The sequence below is a fragment of the Cynocephalus volans genome, chromosome 8, assembly GCF_027409185.1.
Source record: "Cynocephalus volans isolate mCynVol1 chromosome 8, mCynVol1.pri, whole genome shotgun sequence".
In the NCBI taxonomy this organism is placed as follows: domain Eukaryota; kingdom Metazoa; phylum Chordata; class Mammalia; order Dermoptera; family Cynocephalidae; genus Cynocephalus; species Cynocephalus volans.
The window spans coordinates 5,184,497-5,206,890 of NC_084467.1; the positions used below are offsets into that span (position 1 = coordinate 5,184,497).

The window sequence follows — 22,394 nt, forward strand, 5'->3', positions numbered from 1 at the left end:
CACTTTTAGGGACTCTAAGGCAGTGGCTGCAAATCCAGTCACTTGTGTAGCTTTTTAAAAGTACGGAGCACTGGTCTCTCCCTGGGGCTTTGACCTTGTTCTAGCAGAGAACCGTTGATCAACAGGTTCAGAAATACAGGAAGTTTATTTTATAAACAAGAAAAAAGGATGTAGATGATTGGTGCACACATAGACCTGTGCTTCTAGAATATGGGCTAGTGCTGTTAATTCTACAGTTGGCTACATTATAAGTTCAAAGGGGTCGTTTTGGGCCAGTTTAGTTGTTCAGCCAACAATAATCAGCACCCTTGCTGCAGGTAAAGAAAGCCCCCACCATCTACTCTGTAGAATACAGTTTTCTGTGAGTGAGCACCGGACCATCACAAAAAGCAGGCCTGCGCTCTGTTGCAGAGTCAAAGGAAGAAGAGGGCCATGCTTGCTTTCTTGTTCTCTCTATCACCTTTCTTTTCTCCTCTCTTCTGTGTACTTATTTTGCCACTTCTTTCTCATCTTCTCCTCTATAGGTCTATCCTCCCTCTTTTTCTCTTTCTTCTGTCTGTCTACTAGCTGTTTACAGTGTATCTGTCATCATACTGTAAACTATGTAGAATCCTCCAGGTGCTAGCACACCGTAAGTGTTCAAATGGATGTTTCTTGATTTGTCTGAGTGTCTGTCTTTCCGGGGGATAGGCTACCACTCATTATCCAGTCCTTTCTTTCTTTTCTGTGCTGATTCTTTTGAGTATTTTACCCCTCTTAGCCCTTCATTTTTTCTAAAGGAGAAACCTTAATGACTTTGTAACTTTTTTGTAGTGGTGGGAAGAGGACTGGTAGAGAAGGAAATTCCTGGTGAAGGGTTGACTCTGGGTTTCTTTTACCTGCTCTAGTTTTTATAAAAGCACCTGGTACAAATTCTTGCACATAGTAGACACTCAGCAAACACTAACTCTCTTTTCATTTCTCATTAGCACAGGTAATTAAGAACAGGAGCTGATAGACTGCACGTATCTGTGCAGAGATATATCTGTAATTAAAGTTTTAATTAAAGAAACACCAGACCAGGCAGATGGTTCCTATCCCTGCATCCTGTAAACTGAGCAGGCGTGGCTTTTCAATCTTGCACACAAGCAAAGCTGAGAGTAGCAGCATTCATGGTGGTGCATCAAAGGGGATAGGTAGTTTTATTAACTAACCAGAATCTAATTTTGGTAGCACTCTGCATGATGCCAGATCTAGGGAAAATCACTGCAGTTTGAAATGGAAAGACAATACATCAATGTTCCAAACAAAGCCTTTAAGCCTCAAGTCAAGGACATTACCACAGTGCAGCTGGTAGATCACAAGGCATGTGGTTTTGTGCTAGATCACAAAAGCTGACGAAGTGTTATTTAGGATCATCAGCTAAATACGGTATTAAATTAGAGCATTATCATCCTGATTTTTCAGGTTTTCCCATTATATAGCAATGCAGAATTGAGAAGTGACTTGTGCCTTCCTGTCTCATGCAGATCCTCTGTGCTACGTCACAGTACCCTAATGGCCGATCAATTGCAGAATTTAAGATATATAACAACCACAGCGGGTAACAGTAGATGTATCTCAGCTCTTTTCACTTCTTGGGGAACACCCCCGTCCCCTTGAACCCCAGCCATCTGTTGTAGTTATATTGACATCGGCAGGAAGGCAGAGCAGAGCGGGGAAGTGGGCAGGTGGTGAGGTCCGTGGCTGTTCCCCTTGACTGCTTGGACTCACTCCTTAACCCCCACTTTCTCAACCTGCCTCCTAGTTGTTTACTTGGCTACGCCCACAATTTGTAGGCATTCCGTGCAGGTAGGCAGTCAGACAATGGAATTACGTACAGGTTGAGTATCCCTAACCTGAAAATCTGAAATTTGAAATGCTCCAAAATCTGAAACTTTTTGAGCCAACATGATGCTCAAGGAAATACTCATTGGAGCATTTCAGATTTTGGATTTTGGAATATTTGATGCTCAAAGGAAATGCTCATTGGAGCATTTCAGATTTTGGATTTTGGAATATTTGATGCTCAAAGGAAATGCTCATTGGAGCATTTCAGATTTTGGATTTTGGAATATTTCAGATTTTGGAATATTTGCGTTATACTTAATGGTTCAGTATCCATTAAATATAATGCAAATATTCTAAACTCTGAAAAAATCTGAAATCCAAAACACCTCTGGTCCCAAGTGTTTCGGGTAAGGGATACTTACCCCGTAATAGTTGATACAGGTGGTTTTTTCTTTCTTTTCTTTTCTTTTCTTTTCTTTTCTTTTCTTTTCTTTTCTTTTCTTTTCTTTTCTTTTCTTTTCTTTTCTTTTCTTTTCTTTTCTTTTCTTTTCTTTCTTTCTTTCTTTTTTTTTTTTACCACCTATAACTCACTAATTTATTTTCTGTTTGGTAGAAGCAGTAATAAAGATGCTCATTTCTTATTTCACAGTGGAGCACTTAAATTTAGAGGTTAGGAGAATAGTTTCTACTTTGGTGACCTTGCCATGATCATCCCTATGCTGCTTTTAAAGGAAGTAGCGCTTTCACTTGAAAAAGAGCCTGCATTACACGGGAAAGTACATAAGCATCTTCTTGTGGAAGACCATGTCATAAAATGGTAGATCCCAAAATATTTTAACTTATCTTAATACCATCTGTAAATCAAAACTCAGTCATCCTAGGAGAAGTAAGTGTGTAAGTGTAAGAACACATGCCAGACCCATGAGACCTGTGACGTGCTGTGAGGGAAGCCTGTGTCTTATGTGTAGACACATACGTTCACAACCCTCTGGCTTGGGGAGGACTTCCATTATTTGGCGAGATGTTCTTTGGTTTTAGAAGGCGGCAATTAAATATAAGCTGCTTCGAATAAAGTCTTTTGTGGTTGTGTCCAGAAAATATTGTAAGACCTACATGGAATTGTGCTACTAGCTATTAAGTCAGCACTTTACATGTGGAATTTGAGCCTGACCAACTGTGAAATCTATTTCTTCCCTAATTTGGCTCAAGAGTTGAATGTAACCTTTGAGTATACAGCACAGTTTTAGATGGTAGGAGGTTCCTTACTTATGAAGTTAAACTATTGCTACTCAGAGAGCAGCAGTTACGCCTCCATTCAAGGTAGGAAATAGACCTGTTTCTTGGAAACATCAGCAAACCCACCTGGAATGGTAGGCGTTTTATTTCTCTTTTTGTAGTAGGTTTTAAGAAAGCTTTTGTCCTCCCTGATATCTGTGTGATGATGAGAGGGGGCTGGAGTGTTTTGTCCACCCCAGAGTGACTTAAATTCAAATATTTACTCATTTATTCAATAAATATTTATTGAATGCCTAGTACTGGGCACTGTCCTAGGTATCTGGAATAAAGCAGTAAGCAAAATCCTGTCATTTCCCTTTGGAGAGCTTATTTTCTGGTTGGGAGAGAGGGGCAGTAAACAATAAACAAAAACGATAAGTTGCAGTAACTGAGTGCCCATATGTGCCAAGTATGTTTACTAACTTGGTCACTCCTCAGAACACTGAGGAAGTAGGTGCGGTCATTACTGCTGTTTCACAGATGAGGAAACTGAGGGCAGAGAAGTTAAAGTAACTTGCTCAGTGTCACACTTCTAATAAGTGGTACTGTTGGCATTCCAACCCAGGTAATCTAACTCCAGATTTCATGCTCTTACACGCTATGCTATTTTGTTTCTCTGTTAAAAAACACTGCCTAATCTGTTTATTTCTAAATAAATAAGGACAGAAATGTCAGTGATAATAAGTGTGATGAAGAACAATGAAGCACGGTAAACATTTCAAAGGGTCCCTCGATGTGTGTGTGTGTTTGTGCACACGTGCATGTGTGCACATGCTATTTTAGTTAGCGTAACATGAGCAGCGGGTGTCTCGCATAAGGTGACTTGAGGGAAGTGACATAGTGAACCACGTAGACACCTGGAGCGAGAGTATTCCATGCAGAGGGAACAGCAAACGCCAGAGCCCCAAGGTAAATGTAGTTTTGGTAATAGCGAAAGAGCAGCTGGGAGGATAGCAGGGCTGCACAGAGTGAGGTGGGGGTGGGGGAGGGTAGAAGGTGAGGTGGCTAGAGCAGTATCCCATGGGGCCTTGCAGGTCATGGCAAGGGCTTCTGGTTTTCCTGAATGAGAATGGAAGCCGTTGAGAATTTTTTAGCAGGAAAAAAGACATGACTAAAAGGATCACTTTGAAGGGCAGAGAATCATCTAGAACTGCAGGGTCATCTGCAGGGTCAGCAGACTGGCCTGCAGGCCATATCTGGCCCACTGCCTCTTTCTGCACACTGGCAAGCTAAGAATGTTTTTTACATTGTTAAATGGTTGAAAAAATAAATATTTGTGTCACATGAAGATTACATGAAATTCAAATTTCAGAGTTCATTTCAGTTCCAGTTTTATTGGGATAGAGCCACGCACATTTGTTTGTGAATTGTTTGGGGCTATTTTTGAGCTGCAGCAGCCAAATTGAGTAGTTGTGACACCATATAGCCTGCAAAGGCTGAAATGTTTACTGTCTGGCCCTTTACAGAAAAAATGTGCCGACCCCTGGTTTGGGGGGATAGGGATGGAAGCAGGGAGACTGGTGAGGAGACTGTTCTGAGAGCTGGTGATGCTGGGACCAGGGAGGTAAGAAGTGGTCCTGTGTGGAGTGTGTTTCAGAGGAAAAGCTGATGGTGGTGGTGTTGCACTGAGTGACTGGAAGAGTACAGTCCCCTTTAGTGAGGTTGGGAAGACTGGGGCGGGGAGGCAGCAGGTTGGGGAGGAGGGGGAGGAGAATGCAAGAGTTGTGTTCTGGACTTGTTGACTTGAAGATGCTAAGTGAAGGTGTTGACGGGCAGTCATGTGTGAGTCTGTAACTTAGATGAGAGGCCTAGGCTGGAGCTAGACATGGAGTGTTTTCAGCATACAAGAGGTTCTTCAGGCTATGGGATTGGATGAAATTCCATAGAGGGTATGCAGGAATGGAGAGTCCAAACATGGAGCGCTGGGGCACCCAACGTAATGGGGAAAGGGTGGGGAGAAGAAAGCAAAGGAGAACAAGGAGGAGCAGCCAGAGAAGGAAAACCAGGAGATTGGGTGTCCTGGGGGTATGTTTCTCATTCAGAGCAGAGAGTGATCATCTGTGTCAGGAGCTGCTGGAGGTCAAGCAAGGTACAGACCAAGGATTTCAACAATGGCTTTGGAAGCGTGGAGGTCATGGGCAACTTTGATAAGAGCTGTGTGAATGAAATGGGGAGGACAAAAGCCCCATTCCAGCTGGTTCAAGCAAAAACAGGATAGGGAGTGGAGTTGGTGCTTTGGAGTTCTGTTTTCTGCAGCCTAAGTGCAAGCCAGGGGAGGGACAGGGAGTTGGATTTGACCTGGGGTTAGGATTTGGCTGGGACAGTACAATGGATGCAGGAGGCGTAAGGGAGCTGAGCACTGTGCAAGAGTTGAGGGGATGATGGGCCACGTAATCTAAGCCAGGCAAGGAGCAAAAGAGAGGCATGAAGGAGAGGAGGGGCAGTAGGAGGTTGTGGGGTCCGTGGATTCAGAAGTAGGATCAAGGGATTGTTGGAGTTGGGATGGTCAAAGAGTGGGGTGCTTGAAATTGATATTATGGAGGGGTGCAGATACGGTTATATCAGGGTCTAGAGCAGTGCTGTCCAGTAGCAATATCAGGTAAGCTGCATGTGTGATTTTTGGGTTTTTTTGTTTTTTGTTTTGGTGGCTGGCCGGTATAGGGATCCAAACCCTTGACCTTGTTGTTATGACATTGTGCACACTAACCAGCTGAGCTAACCAGCCAGCCTCACATGTGTAGTTTTTAATGTACTAGTAGCTATATTAAAACAAAAGAAAAAGAAAAATGAAATTTCAGTAATTTGTATAACCCAGTATATCTGAAATATTATGTGACTATGTAACCAATATAAAATTATTGAGATATGTTACACTTTTTGTACGAAATCTTTGAAATTGGTATGTATTTTATACTTCCAGCACATCATAGTTTGGATGAGGCACATTTCAGGTGCTCAGTGGCCACCTGTGGCTCGTGGTTGTCACACTGGACAACATAGGTCTTGGGGATGACCATGGGAGTGTAGTCCAAGGTTACCAGAGGGGAAGAGGTCAAGGAACAGAGAGGCCAGCATTTATGAAGCGTTGTCTACATGGATCTGAAACCACTTAGGACTCCTGCGAGGGAGCAGGGCTGGGGCAGGAGGAGGGAGGCCTAGTGGTTGGTGCTTCAGTGGCCATTGCTCCAACCTTCTACCCACCGAGTGAGCATTTCTTGATCCTGATCTTGTCCCACTCCTCAGAGTACCTGTGAGGATCTGAAGGCTTGCTCTTGCCTCTTTTTAAGTCCAAATGGTACCTACTGAAGTCATGTGTTTGTGGCATGATTTCTGAATCAAAGTAAAATATCAAAACACAGGCCATAATTTTGACAGGGTCTTCCAAAAGTGGCAGCTTTTCAGTTGGGTTTTTACTTTCATCCAGAAGGCCTTTCACTGAGTCTGTGATGAAAATGTTAACCCAATGTGAGCAACTCATTATAGCCAATTTTTTTTTCCAGGAAAAAAAAATCCTTTAGATTCTTATCTTTATTTTGGCCTGTCTTTGATGCCTGTGTACTTTGGCTTAATCCTCCAATTCTATTAGTTATATTAACTCAACAGTCTGAAATGTGTTTGAATCCCTGCTGAAGCCAACATTTAGTAGCTTCAAGGCAGTCCTGTGTGATACCGGCAGCAGCATATAAAGTCTGCCTGCCCTTGTCTGATCCTTTTAAAAGGGCAGACGTGGTCAGCCTTTTGCCATGCAGAGAATTTAACTGTATATACAAGTGTGTGTACATACGTGCATTTTTTTTTTTTTTTGGCTTTGATCCACAATGTGTCTTGAAAGATGAATAAAAATTGGTGATGATGTCAGAAAGCTATTTTTTAGGCTTGCAGGCCAGGAAAATAAAATATTTTGAAAAGGTAAACAGGAACGCCTCAGCAGCATACATGCTGTTACTGCTTTTCATACTGATAATGAGTGCTGTTAATGTGAGCTCCAAAGGAAAAGGAAAATGGAACCCCGATTCTGTACCTTTATCAAGCTTAAATTTACTTTAGATTCTGTTTAATTTGTTTCCTGCAGTGTTATGGTTACCCAAAAAGTCCTACAAGCCCTGATATTTAGGAAGAAGAGCCCATTTTGAGCCATGGGTTTGTGAACCCTATGTTCTTGGAAGACTTTTGTGTTGAAGGAGTAATTCGTTGCTTGTTCATTTTGTAGTAGGTAAAGTCATGGGAATGAGGGGTCTAAGTTGTCAATAGCTGGTCAGCGTCCAGGCTTCAGTAGTCTCCTAAGAGCATCACAGAGAGTCCACCTTGTTGCTAACTGTGTTACTGGTTTTTTTTTTTTGACCGGTAAGGGAATCACAACCCCTAGCACGGTGTGGTCTGCACCACAGTCAGCCAGTGAGTGCACTGGCCATCCCTATATAGGATCCGAACCCGCGGCTTCAGTGCTACCAGAGCCACACTCTCCTGAGTGAGCCACGGGGCCGGCTCCTGTGTTACTGTTTTAAATACCATGTTCTCCTTCTTGCACCATTGTGTTCCCATGAAAGAAAGCTCAGGGCCGACCCTGTGGCGCACTCGGGAGAGTGCGGCGCTGGGAGCGCAGCAGTGCTCCCGCCGCGGGTTCGGATCCTATATAAGGATGGCCGGTGCGCTCACTGGCTGAGCGTGGTGCGGCCGGTCACAAAAATGACAAAAAAAAAAAAAAAAAAAAAGAAAGCTCAGTAAATACCATTTAGTAATAATGAGAGCTTACTCATTACATAAGTTTTCTTAAACTCTCTTTATTCTAATTAAAATGTTTCCCTCTGATGGGGAAGTGTATGAATACCAAGAACTGGAAATTAAGCAAGAAATTAAAACAACATTAATGGCTTTATTGCAATTTGTTTTGAGGTTTTTCTCCTGACTAAATGGTGTTTTGCTTACAAAGTGACCCCTTCACACATAAATCTTTATGATGAATGGACTTAGAATGTATCCCAGCAAAAGAAGAGTTATTTTATGATGCCACTTGTAAATTATAACATACGTTATGGAAGAGAACCAAAGTATTAGCTTTTTAAAAGCATTGCTAGCATAATTACTTAATTCGGCACATACACAATTCTAGTTTCTTTGAAAGTGAAGGCTGGTGTATCTAGATGACTAGGAAAATAAATGTTCTGTCATTTGTTCATTGTTTTTTATTTAGATCTGGGTCATTAGGATGCTCAAAAAAATCCAAAGTATAACATTTAAACTTGCAACTTATTTATTTCTTCAGAAATGTCCTGCTGCAACTTAAACTTTATTTATTTATTTATTTTTTTAAAAGATGAATGGTAAGGGGATCTTAACCCTTGACTTGGTGTTGTCAGCACCACGCTCAGCCAGTGAGCGAACCGGCCATCCATATATGGGATCCGAACCCGGGGCCTTGGTGTCATCAGCACCACACTCTCCCGAGTGAGCCACGGGCCGGCCCGCAACTTAAACTTTAACCAACATAGCCAGCATAACCTTACCAAGCAAGGCAGGTGTGTGGTCTGCAATAGGACAGCGCTTGTCCCTCCCTTGTCGTCAGGGCAGAGAGTCCTCATATAGGCCAGTTCTCTGGTGGTTCTGTTTTTGGTCTTTTGGATTTGTCTCTACTAATAATATTCATTAACCTGAAACTCCCACCTCTGGAGGTAGATGCAGGTGAAAGTAGAGATATACCAGACCCCACAGCCCTTCCTGATCAAGAGTGATGTGTCCCCACCCAGCTGCACCTCTCCTGCCTCCTCCTCTCCTCTCTGCTCCCCAGACGTGCAGGCACTTCAGGTTGCTGTCTGCTCCCGCTTGCGGTTTTCTTCTGTACTCCAACCCTTCCTCCCACTTCTGCTTGATCTGGCGGGCGGAGTTGAAAGGCCAACTCAGATGTCACCTCTCTCATGTGCCCTTTCTTGGGCTTTGTTCACAGCCTGTCCTTTGGTTTACTGTTATCCTGAGCACTGCTTCCTGTATCCCTCTGAGGGCCCTTGCCACAGTGTATTGTACTTTATTGGTGTCTTTAATCCACTAAACTGGGAGCTCCTTGGAGCAAGTGCTGGGTCTCCCTTACTTCTGTTTCCCTAGAGCCCAGCCTAGCATCTGTAGGTGGCTGTGAGTGAATGAATATGGGTAGATGGATGGGGGATGTGACGGTGGGATAACGTGCCATCAAGCCAAATAGGTAAACTTAATAATTGTTTTGGAGGAAGAGAAGAGTAAATACTGTTTTTGTTTATACAGGTCTTAAGATTTTGGTAGCAGAAAGCAAATATGCAAAGAGCAATGGAAAACAAGTCAGAAGCTGCTGTCTGATTCCAGAGGTGCTCACATTTTATGTTAAAAAATAATGTAATTTACGTTTGATTGCATTGATATCTTCAATTTGTTGTTCTGGTATCTTAAGTAACTAATTATTTAATTGATTACTTCTATGGACCTAAGCCATAAATGTCATGAGGACTTTCCTTGTAAGACGCTGAGAGCTCTTTTCTTTTCACAGCATGCCTTTTTTACTACCATATTCTGGGCTTGTGAAAGCGACTGGCCTCTAAGCATTGGACACAATGCCTGGATATGATGGTCCTTCTTTTACTTACCTGATCTACTGGAATTAAACAGTCATGCTCATATTCAGTTAGTTTGAGGTTCGATTGGAAATCAGTCCCAAATTGGGGAAACAAATCAGATAGTATTCATACCACCACCAGCCCCACGCCCCACATGCTCCCAACCTGCCCTGTAAGACTCATAAAGACACTGTTCAGTGTTTTACCTAAAATCATTCACTTTATGGCTCTTCCCCCACAACAGTAGCTGAGCGAGGGGAGGCAAATGAAAGAACAGATCATCCCTTCAGCATCAGTGTGCATTACAGGGCCACTGCAGAAGTTACCTGTAGCTTATTAGGATCTTATATTAATTAGGAAATGTTAGTTCTTTTACTCATGAAACTTCAGTATCTCTTTGAAATATTGCATTTTTGTAACCTGTGCAACTGGCCGAGGAAATAAGAATTGGAAGTGCTGGGGACTGAATTTAAGAGGTCCTTCTTCTGAGTCCAGTGCTTCAGTAAATGGTCTCTAGCAGGGGAGCCTCTTAGAGCATTGTGTTCTATTATATCAATATGTACTTAGACATGTTAATCTGAATTAGAGAGCTGATTGTACATAATGACTCCCCTGGGACTCTGTGTTAGGAAGAAACAAAACAAAAACTTAAGTCGTTTGCTGAATATGCATAGTAAGTAAGCAGTTCTTCTAAAATTAGTGTTTATTGCATCTGAACCTTGATCATCTTTGAACCTTTAGTTTTTAATTTGGTCCTTTAAAAAAGTTTGTGACCTCTTAAAAGATCCAGCCTACAACCCAATAAAAGTTGTTCTGCACTGACTGCAAAAAAACTAATTGTACAAGACCCAATTTTGAGTTATCATGGGGGAATAAGTCAGATGTGTGTGGGTATATAAATGTATATAGTGTCTGTTGGGGGTAGATGTATATACATTTACACATACATATGTATATGTGTGTTTATATTATATACTTTAGTTTGCCTTTACCCAAATGTTTCCTTCTCTCTCTGCCTCTGGAAATGGGGCAAATTTTCTTCTGTTAAAAACAGAAATAGAACGGATGGTCTTGACCCATTTTACACCTATTTATTTCAGGCTCTCACCCTGCACTTGTTCACGGGCGCAGCAAGAAGAGGGAGCCACAGAGCTGGAGCCGTGAGGGCTGACACATGGGGATGAAAGCTGGCAGAATTCGTAGGGAGAACTTTACCATCCTGCCAGCCCTGTATCTGGCTTCAAGACAATTCTATTAGTGAATTAATTGTTCTCAAAACCCCAAATTAATTTGAACTGAATGTTACTAAAAATGAAATAGATTAAAGTGACCTACCTTACCTCATCCAGAGTTATTATGAAGGAGCTCCATGGCCTGACTCAGCAGGTCTCTGTCCACATGCCACCTAATCCCAGAGGCCTCCATGACCACCCATGATGCCACTCTGTCCCCTCAGCAAGCTCCCCTGTTCTGACTAGCACTCACCCCTAGCGGTGGTATATTTACATGTTGATTACCTTGTGTCTCCTGTGAGAATGGAGGCTCTGCAGAGCAGGGCCCCTCTTGTCCCCCTTGTAGCTCAGTGCATAGGTTGGAGCCTGGCACTTGTGGAGTCTAAATAAATGCTGTGGAATGAATGAGTGGGCCACTAGTGTTGTGTTCTTTCTGAGTGTTTGCCCTTCAACTTGTCATTTATATATACGCTTTAAAATGATAAAGCAGTGAAAATTTGGGAGTAAATAAAAATTTTGTTGTGATTGGAATAAGTGGCAGCCTAGTTCAGGGTGCTATGAGAAGGCAGATCATATCAGGACTTTGGAATTGTGAATTACAGACTTACTATGTGTTATGGTATCTGTGCCTCCCGAAGCAGAAGACACAGATGTAGGGGAAGCATGAGTCACGCCTCTGGAATATTGTAGGGTCAGGACACCTATTGAGTGTAGAAAGAAACTGCGAGGAATAGAAATAGGGAGGTAGAAAATAGGCAAAACAAGTACTTAATGATTTCCTTAAAATTTAATCATTTAAAATAATAAAGTTTGGTATCAAGTAAACAAGATGAATCAAAATATTTTTTAGATCAAGTGAGCATTAATAAAGAGGTTGAGGGAACTTGGAGGCAATTATTTAGGTAATACTAACAAAAGTACTTTTGTTCCAGATTACCTTCATGGATGCCATAGTTATTCCATCTTTACTCTGTGTTGGCATAGGCCAGAATGCCAGTATTGTTCTTGAAAACCTTTGAGGAGGTTTTTTTTTTTTTAAAAAAAAAAAAAAACAAAGAACAAAAACAAAATCAAGAAGACAGTATCCTGTGATGTAGGCTGTTATCTCAAGGTGAGTTTGTTTGTAGCACTAACTTGTGATGAATTGTTTAAAGAACTGGAACTTCTTTTCAGGTATAGCATGTTTATTTGTCAGATTTTGTTCAGTTCAATGTAAACTGGGGTTATTTATTACACATTGAAGGAATCTACTAAAATCAGGAACAACAAAGGTTCAATTGAACGTAGATTTTATTTCACATTGAGAGGTAACCAATATTTCTGATCTAGTGAGTAAATACGTTCAATTCTTTTTAAATTAAGTGTGAAAAGCAAAAGCCAGATTTTTGTGTATCACAAAGCAAAACAAAAACAAAAATCCTTTCAGGGCATGATACATTTTTCATTAAACTTATTGCTGAATTATTTTGATTATATAATCTTATCCTCTCCCATGCAAGTATAAGAAGTGTGAATTCTGAGGTGAAGAAATAATTGTAGAAAGTGGTTAATGAGGGAGAAATCACAAATCTGCATTTATAGTTTTGTGGACAAAGAAATCATCAGGAGGACACAAATGTAAAGGAAGATTCTTGATTGCATTCAAGAAATGCAAGGTTGAACTTTTTACTAAAATAGAATTTTAAAGCCTCTTAAGGATATGTGTATTAAATAAGTAATGTAAATAGAACAGCAACCTAGGACATAATGAGCACTCATAAATGTTTGCTATTCTTACAAGGATTCTAGTATGAAAGATTAAATCATGTTTTAATCATGCTTGGTAAACTGTACTATAATTTTATTATGGTGAATGTCTACTTCTAATTCAATGAAGAGTGACTTTTTAAAGCAAAGAAGAAACCGAAATGTTTTTCTTGGTGCTCTTATGTTGTGTACATGTAAAAGATGCTGGGACAGGTTATTCAAGTAACAGCCCCCTGGACCAAAGGTGCAGGAGCAAATGTATCACTCTTAGTTTTATTTTGGAATTTGTTATTTTCATAAATCTGAAGATTTGATTAACTTATTGTTTTTAGTGTATTCTGTTGCTACATGTGTGTACCTTTAAGTTTTGTGGAATTAAATTGAAAACTATGACCAACAGATGCTTAAAGCCACTGTCAAAATCACACACTTAGCACTTCATTGATTTGAAATCTAGTTTTCATTCAGCATTACTGCATTTTAAAATGTGACATAAGATTTTAAAGAGTGAGTTCATGAGTTAGTGCCCTCTGGTGGCACATGGAGGACATCAGGCAGAGAGGGATTGACCCAAGAGCCTTCAGATAACTTCCAAAGAGGACCCACTTATAATTGGTTCTTTCTGGTAGCTTTTCTTTTTGGTGGGTTTTGCAGAGTTGATGTTTTGTGCCCATATGTAATTTTATATTTTTCATGTGTTTGGTGCTTGTCATTTTCTTATTCCATTAAGCCATAGCCCTGGAGTTGCCTTAGTAACAGCCTTACAGAGAGTCTTCTTTAGCAGTCTTGGTTGCGAGTGAAATTCTGGATGAGAGAATTTTCAGGTAGACTTGCTGTAAGAAGGTATACCAACGTTAAGATTTCCCTTGAGGAACTGGGACATCATTTTTAGATGCATCTCTTAACTCACCTTTTCAAGGGGAGACCATGTCACTTCCTGGATTAAGGAAGGAGCCTCGATGAGCCTTTGGGTGACTCACTGGCACAGCTTGGGATGAGCCCATCTGGTGGATTAGTCTTTGATGGACATTTGTTCCCCATTTTGGTCTTGCCTGGAGGGCAGCCCACGTTTCCCACTTAGGCCCCTTGACCAGATTCTGTTACTCTGGGCTTTGGGATCAGGCAGATCAGGAACTGAAGCCCATCTCCACCTCTGAAAAGTTGTGGGACCCTGGGGAAGTCACTCTGTCTTTTATGGGTTTCTTTAGTTATGAAATAGGGATGATTTCTAACCTATATTTTGAACTTAGGTTAAGAGAAAGTTGTGAGGGTGAAATGAGATGATGTGTCTAAGAGACCTGCCAATTTGACCTGCGCAGACTGCCACTAAAAACATGTTTCCTTTTCTTCCTTGAAGGCAAGCTCTCCCTCTTTCTTAATTTAAAAGGTCATTAAAAAAAGAAACAACTTAATTTTGGTATAATTTCACATTTACAGCAAAGTTGCACAGATAGTGCAGAGTTCCCATGTACCCCTCACCTGGCTTCCCTGCAAGCCCTACTTTTATGTTCTTGAGTTTTCCTGGTAGATTTCATAAATGATCCCTGTGGACTTGGATCACATTTGGCTTAAGTGCCTATTTAGCACTTTACTAGGACTGAAACATTTGCCGTGAATCCCTGAATTCCGCTGTAGGTGTGGCATTTGCTTCCAAACCGTCTTTCTGTTTTTACCTTGCTCTCTGTTTATGACCAGTTGACATTAGGATAGCCTTCTGTGATTTTCCAGGATCTTCACACCTAGACATTTTCTCTATTTGTGCACTTAATGAGCTGTGCAACTTAAAGAAAGACAGGATGGTCAGTTTACACCGTATTTCAACTCAGCGATTTTGCAGTTTCATAGTTCTTGTGCAATTAAAATTTAAGTCAAGGTAGAGAAGCATGTGCATCTTGAAAAAAACCCCAAATGTTTATCTTTAGGAATGAAACTTACTGAGCTTCCCAATTAAAAGTCCACTAGCTAGTTTAGTGCATAATCTATAATTAGCATTATTACATGAAAAAGTAGCAGCAACTCACATTTTATATACTTTTGCAGTTTAAGAAAATGATGTCACAGACATTTCATCTGGTTTCTTAATAACCTGGAGGGACAGTTGGGGAGATCTTTGTCCCTCTCCTCTCATGAACCCAGATGGAGTAAGGGAGACCAAGGAGCGACCTGGCTGAGGCCTCACAGCAAGAATTAATGCCCAAGTTCATGAGAGTCACTCCAGAAACACAGCCTCAGCACCAGTGGCCCATGCCTCTTGCAGCATTCCTGCAGTCATGGGGCTTTGAAAATGCTGTTGTCCCCTTTTAAAATGGCTAGACTCTATCCCAGTGATCTTATTTACACTATTAGTATACATAATAATTCTTTAATACCTAATAGACAGTTTCCATATTTTGTTTCAGTCCACATCTTTACTGAATATTGTGAAGTCAGCGTTGTCAGGTTTGAATGAACAAATCTAACTGTGCAGTGCCTTCAGAGGGGCAGGTATTGGTTCTTGGGCTCCGCTCTGAGCTGACACTGGCAGCGTCATCAGTAGCTCTGCGATCACTGTGGCCTCTTCTGGGAGGCTCCGTCTTGTTTATAATCTTTGGGTTACTTATTGTGCTAGAGATAAACATTGACAGTAGAGACATGTGTGACATATTTTTTACAAGAGCCATTGAGATATTTGAACAAGAAGATGATGTCGTTTGAAAAAGTGATAAATGGGCCAGGTTCTTGAGAAGCCAGCAGAACTTCTTACTGTAACATTTAGCTCCAGTCAGAAAACAGAAGTGAGTCTCCCAAGAAAACTTTGGCAAATAGGGTGGGCGTAGATGCTTTTATACAAACTCTTAACACCTTTTTCTGTGGTATGAAAATTAAACTTTGTTGTCTTGTGCCTTGTTTCTTTTTTGGTTAGGTCTCCATTTCTAACCGCATCTCAGTTGTCTTTTCTGAACATGTGGGTTTGGAGGCGCCTACGTGTGGTGTCTGTAGTGGCAGCTAATCCCATGCCATTCGGTCTTATTGGTCATTTGGATGAGTTTGTGGGTGTTGTTTTTTGTTTTTTTTAAATTAATAACAGACATTTACAAAGTTAAAGGTATGTGTCAAAGTCTGCTTTAATCTTCTGAAGTCCTAGCAGCCTCATCAAAGAGCCTTTTTTTTTTTTTTTAAAGAAAATGTAATTTTTATTTTTTACATTCTAGGATGTTGTTGCGGAGCACTTGGGAGGGAGGGGGAAAGGGGGAAGGGGAAGGAAATGGGATGGATGAAGGAGGAAGGAGGAGGGGCGGGATTGAGGCCTGTGGCAACTCCACTCATTCCCACAGGGGAGACGGGGGGCTTCCAGCGGTGGCTTGGCCCTTGCTGGGCTGGGTGCAGATGTCAGGGAGATGTGGCAAAAGCCTTTTTGTTTTTTAAGTTGAGGAAGTATCCAAGTATTTGCCTGGTCTGGCCTGACACCTGCGAATTCTGGAGCAGCAGTAAATCCCTGCTGGCTTTCCTGAGGGTCTCTTGAATGTGGCTGGGTGTGCTGCTCCCTCCCAGTGGCTTTAGATGTCATGTGACAAAAACCTGTGTTGTTGTTTTGGTTGCCCTTCTCAGGTGTGATGCTTTTAGGAAGTTATAAAACATAAGGGACAGTCTGGCTGGAATGAGAGGGTGGAGAAACATTGATCTGAGATTGTCCCTGTTGATAGGTTTGCACACTTCAAAATGACGATTTTAGCTTCACATACATGTTGTGGGGATTTGTGCATTGTAGCAGACTTCTGTTCCATCAGGGCATGCTGTGGCACTGCTCCCGAGAGAGTGAGATCAGGTGTGGTTCTTGCCTTTGTGGGTCACATGAGACTGTGTTAGCATTTCCTACTCTGTTAGTATCGGACTTCTGCAGTCTAGGCTGCCAGTCTGAGAGGTGTTTTGTGTTAACTTGTAGCTCACTCACCCTGACTGTCTGGAAAAGAGATTAAGATTTTGGTTGTATAATTTACAAAAATGAGCAGAAACATCAAGCCCAACCCCTCGCACTCCCCAAGTGATCCAGTTATTCAAATATTTATTCAAATTACAAATTTCTTTCAGCCATGGATGGGTACTTCCTTCCCTCTCTTTTTCCTTTGTGTTTTCTTCACCTACCAGATGGATTCACACTGAAAAATAAAGCACGCTCTACTGTTTAAATGCTGAAAGAGGAACTGTGCTCGAGGTGCCTCGTGGCAAGCACAATTGAGTAAACAGAGAACTGTGGCAGTTGTTTATTTGAAGGTTGGTTGTGATATATGAGTGAACCTGTCTTTTTAATACCCACCTGTGTGCCCCGGACTGAAATAGGTATTTGGAGCAGGTTTTGCATTTTAAGTTCAGTTTTGAGAACTAGCCATTCCCTGTGAAAGCGAAGTTGCTGGTAAGTTTGTTTTAAAGATGCTGCCACCCTCTATTTCTGTGAGCCCAGTAAAAATAGCATGGAATAAAATTTAATTATGCTATACTGAATATTTCATGTGGAATTAAGGGGCAAAAGCTGCCTTTAAAAAGCATTAGGTTTGGAAAGAATAAAGGCTTTGTAGGTTCTTTGGAAGATACTATAATTAAAAGATTTGCTCAAATGTATTTTTCCCTTTTTGAAGAGTTTAAAGAAATCCAGCCCTCCCTTCCTAAATTGATTACCTCCCAGACCTCAGCTCTGCTTGGCCGTGAATGCAGGGAAGCCGCTGCTGTGCTGATTTGACAGCTTCTTTCTGTTAAATGTAAAATAGTTTTTTAATCTTCGGATTTAGATGTTTAATAGAAAGTAAATGTTTGACTTGCTTTGGTTTCTGCTGAACCTGTATTTAAATCTACACAAACAGTTTGAAGAAAGTGAAAACATCACTGGACTAGCTATTTTAAACATTTCAAGATATAAGAATGCTAAATGGGGTTCCCTTTTAAAAATAGAAATGGCTGCTTGCATTTACATAATTACTGCTAACTAGCACAACATTTTAAATGGTGACAAACTCAGGGTGGAAAAAGTGTCTGTTTTAAAATGCCTGGTAAAAGGAGACTGAAAATGCTCCGTGAGCAGCTGCTTCGGATGGAGGGTCTTTTTTGCAAAGCCGGGAGGGCAATGTCGGGGGAGAGGCGGAGGAGAGCAGCCTAGGCAGGCTTCCTACAGACTCTAAGGGGTCACTTAGGCCAGAACTTACCAGCCTTTCATTTTGAAGCATGATTATAATAAGTATTAACACTTCAATCTGCCTTGATGTTTTGGACAGCAGTGTTCTTGTCCAGTTAAAAGGTGTCTGGTGAGGGTTGAAGTTCACCATTGGTGAAAAGAGCATGGAAGAATATTTGTGAAAATGAAGACCAGAATTGACTTACACAAACTCATCAGTAGTTCAGGCCAGAAGTCAGGAATAGTCTTGATTCTGCCCTTTTTCCCCTCTCAAACGTCTAAATCCATTTGTTAAGTTGTTTTCCTTCCAAGATAAATCCATCTTTCCACATCGCTACTGGTACCACCCTAGTCCAAGCCGCCTTCCTTTTCTTTTCCTGGACATCTGTCATATTTTCCTGTTTGGATTCCTACTCTCGGTCTCCAGTCTTGCTCCCCTTGCAATGTATTCGCGCACCGGGGCCAGGGTAATTTATTAAAAATACAAATAAGATTAGTTCACTAGCTTCCTTAGACCCTGCAGTGACTTCCCACCAATTTGGAGTACAGTCGGCCTGCATGGTCCAGTCCCTGTTTCCTCTCTCGTTTCCCACCATTTGCCCCTTCTAGTGACATTGATCCTTCCTATTCCTGGAACACATCAAGCTTGGCTCTTTTTTGCATTAGCTGTTTCCTCTTCCTGGAATGCCTCCCCCATATTCCCCCATCTTTGTTTGCTGGCTTCTTTGTGCCATTCAAGTGTCAACTCAAATGTCATTTCCTCAGAGAGACCCTCCTCTGATGACCCATTCTAACATAGTCCCCCATCACTCCGTCATGCGGCAGTTTTTTTAAAAGCATTTATTACTGTCTGAAATTGTCCCTTACCTTTTAAAAAATTTTGTCCTTATCTCCTCCCCGCTCCACAAGCTGTTTTAGGGCAGGGACCTTGTCTGTCTGCTTTTTAGCTGTGTTCCCAGCAGCTAGAAGTGCCTGTGAGTGCACAGGTGTTCATTGTTTAGATGAATGTGGGAGAGGAACCCTGAAGATCATTAATGTCCAAGGAGAGCTCTCACTGGATGGAACTGGCTGCCTAGAAGGGTGGTCTTGAACTCCTTGTTAACGTCTCCCCAGATGTTTTTTGGAACCGTTTGGGAAACCCTGCTCTAAACCTTCCCTTTTAGAATTGGAAGTTGAAATTAAGGGAGTCACAGAATGGACTTAAACAGAATTAGCCTGTGCCCCAAGAAGGATGTGAAAGTAATTCTCACAGCTCACCCCAAATGAGATGAGAAGTTAATGTTCTCAGTGTTCCTGGTCTATAGGAGTAGCTCACCGGTGGTGGTTTGCCTCCTTGCTGGGGCAGTGGGATAGCACTGCCTCCCCTTGCCAAAGACTGGATTTGAACTCACTTGCACCCAGCTCGAGAGCCAGATCTCTTTCTCTGTGATTTGTCCTACAGCATCCTTCTTATGAGCACAGCAGGGATGCTTTCTCTGTTCAATATTCATTGTGTGGTTAGGTAGCAACTCTGTTAAGATATAGGTAATGCAGGAATCTAAACGTTGGGGAGCAATTTTTAGCTTCCTTGGTTTTCCTCCCGGAGACATCGAGATTTTTAGGAGGAAAATGTGGTAAGGTTGTTGATACCTAGAAAGTTGGCAAGGGTGCTCAGAAGTAGTTAATTGAACCTTTTGCATTCAACTTCCTTAGGGAAGAAAAGAATCACGTTTCTAACTCAGTGAGTCTCAAGTATATATGCCACTCCAAGCTGCCTGTCGAAGCATTTACTTTGGTCTGAATATGCTAGTTGGGGACCGGGTTGTAGAACTCAGGAGGCCTGTTTGCCAAGTAAAAGCTCCCCTGTGCAACTTTCAAATTCTTGTTGCTGTCTTTATCAGGGCATTATTACAGTGGTTGGGTTGCTCAAGTAAAAATAGTAACTTCTCAGTTAATTTATAGTGAAATGGACCTTTTCAGAACTGAGACCTAGAGATAAGAGCCCTGGAGCTGAAGGATTTGAGTTGCTTTTGACTGAGCATCATTCATTAGACTGAGTTTAAGAGAATCTCTCCCTTCTCATGTTTGACTGGAGCCTCATGCCACCCAAGTCAAGGTGCCCTGACTCTGCCTGGTCCCTTACTTGCCCGACTAGAGAATAGGTTCCAGGTGGAGGAATAGCAGGCCGAGTATGGGTGGAGTCAGGGACAGATCAAGAGGTGTGGAATGAAGGGGGCAGATAGGGCTGGAAGATGGGTTTCAACCAATGTAGGAAGGGTCTTGTATGTAAGAAGTAGGCACCCACAGTAAGTAGTTTTCCCATGGTGGTGAGCTGGTGGGTGTTTAGGGTCAGCTAGAGGTGGGGATAGAAGGGTTGGGGTTACAGGCCAGTCATTGATTTCTTAGTTGGTGTAAACTCAGTAAGCCTGTCTTTACTGGAAGCCATTTTTTTCTTATGACTAACACTATGAGAATCAATCTACTACATACCACCAAATTGTATTGCTTTTCTGACTCCACTCTTTGTTGATTGCTTTTGAAGTTAACATGGTAGTTTATTCAGCTGAATGTTCTACACATTTCTATACCTGTCTGGTTATTGGGATCAGTAATCCTGGTAAATATTTGAAGGGCAATGACTTTGCCACATAGATTATTAGAAATTAATGTGCACAGTACATGACACTGTGTGTGACACACATTCAGTATATGGTAGTTATTATTTAGTTGTTTGAAAATGAAACAGGATCCTCTGAGCACACCTGAAGAGTGAGATTGGCACTTCTAGATGGACATACTGGCTGTGTTTACCTGGCCTTGGGTGTTAGCAAGGAAAAAGTACCCGCTTGCTATTGCTACTTTCCCTTTTCTCAGCCTTAGTAAAGCCTAAATGATTTCCTGCCTGCAAATAGCTTGATTTTCTTTCTCTAGCCTGTCTTTTCATGGCTATGATATTTGCAGAAATTTCTAGCTACCTACCAGTCCATAACTTTCCCTCTTCTTTGCAGATGCAGTGTTTAGTGGTGTCTGAGAAATCCCACAAATCCAGTTATTACCCTTGGAAAGTTGAGATTCCAGTGGTTCAGTTGCTAAACTTCAGTTTCATATCCCTTTTCTTGGTACTGTGGCTGGCACATTAAATGTTTCTTAAAGTTGGTTGAAGAGCTTAAATGTATGTTGAAATTTTAGTGAGTCTGCATATAGAGAAAACAAATTATTATGTATACTTTACAAGATCCATCTGTTTCCCATTCCTCAGGTTTAGTGATATAAGTAGATATAAATCCTGTCTTCTAGGCAGACAGATAAAAGTTCGTAGAGAGAGAATGGGCTGATAACTGGGAATGGTTATCCCAGTTGGAATTGGCTCATGAGTTAGCCCCTCAGGATGGTACAGATGGTTTCCCAGGAGAATGTTCACGAAAGACAGTGGAAAGGAATTTTTCTAAGTCTTGTCTCAAATGGAATCTCCTTTGCTTTAGCTGCCTGACCTCAGCTGGCCCTGTTAGCTTGATTCCTAGAAGGACCTCTAACCTCTCGTCATATAGCAGACCTCCAAACAGGTACCTGGGTTGACATGGAGCCCCAGGTGTCATTTTTTTTGTTTGAATTATTATTTTTTCGATAGAGAAGTGGATGATCTGCACCCAGCGCCAAGGTACCCCTGCCTTCCGTCGTCTTTGTTCTCTTGTGTCGATCTGTAGGGAGATCGGGTAGATTTCTAGGGTCTGGGAGGTCACTGGCACCTTGGGCACTTCTCCAGGTGGGGATGATTGCTGCCCTTGACCGCTCTGTACCGTCATGGGAGTGTGCCCAGCCGGTGTATCCATCTTTGATGCACTGTGGATGATAAATAATTGTCACTGCCGAGCGATGGCTGAGAGGCAGCCTCCAGCCAGTGTGTGCTTGGCTACGGTGTTTCCTGATGGATGGAGCCTGTTCTGGGAAGCAGCTTATTGTCTCACGTGAACAGCTTTCTAAAACAAATGACTGCTTTCTTAATATTTTGTATCATTTTCTTCAGCACATGTGTTGTTGCTGTGGTTTGAAAGCTTGCCAAATATATGCCTTTGCAGAACTCCCTGTAGGCCTGGATATACAGTCAGACCAAGCAGTGTGATTTAAGGCTGAACATAATTGGGAACTCAGCAATCACTTGCCTTGCATTTGATAGAATGGCAGTGGAGTGCTAAAGAGTGATCTCTCTGTTAAGAAATTGTATATATAACACACACACAGAAACATGCACTTATGTATAGTTCACTGCCTCATAATAAAGAAGTGGTGTCTGCAACCACGGGACAAAAGCACTAGCGTGGTAAATAATTACTTTTGTGATGGAGGCAGTAATTAACTTCAAACAAGTCTTAGCAGTTGGTACTATAGATGTGACCGAGGACCTTAGTCAAGTTATATAAGGTTGCAGGATGGAAAAAAATCAAACAGTGGCAGAACTACATTTTAGATCCAAGCCCTTGTCAAATCTTTCAGCAGATGATCTGTTTCTTTGTTTCTGTATACTTCAGTAATTGAGCCATAAACTTGGTGAACTTGGTGTTGCTTCCTTGTTAGACAAGGGTCTTTGGTTTTTACATTTCAAACACTGCTGTGTGTTTGTTATTGTTGGCTTGT

The 22,394-nt window shown here is 41.7% G+C and overlaps 1 protein-coding gene across 3 annotated transcripts in view; it reads left to right on the forward strand.

Annotated features, from left to right (window-relative positions):
- The window catches only part of CAMTA1 (calmodulin binding transcription activator 1), an 846,562-nt gene that overhangs the window by 83,900 nt on the left and 740,268 nt on the right, over positions 1-22,394 (forward strand). For 2 of the 3 annotated variants that reach the window (XR_010024168.1, XR_010024169.1), the window contains 2 exons: positions 9,337-9,416; positions 10,763-11,299. The exons of the other annotated variant lie outside the window; for it this stretch is intronic. The gene's annotated coding sequence lies outside the window, so the exon portion shown is untranslated. Of the gene's footprint in view, positions 1-9,336; positions 9,417-10,762; positions 11,300-22,394 lie in introns of those variants that run through there. 3 annotated transcript variants of the gene reach the window in all.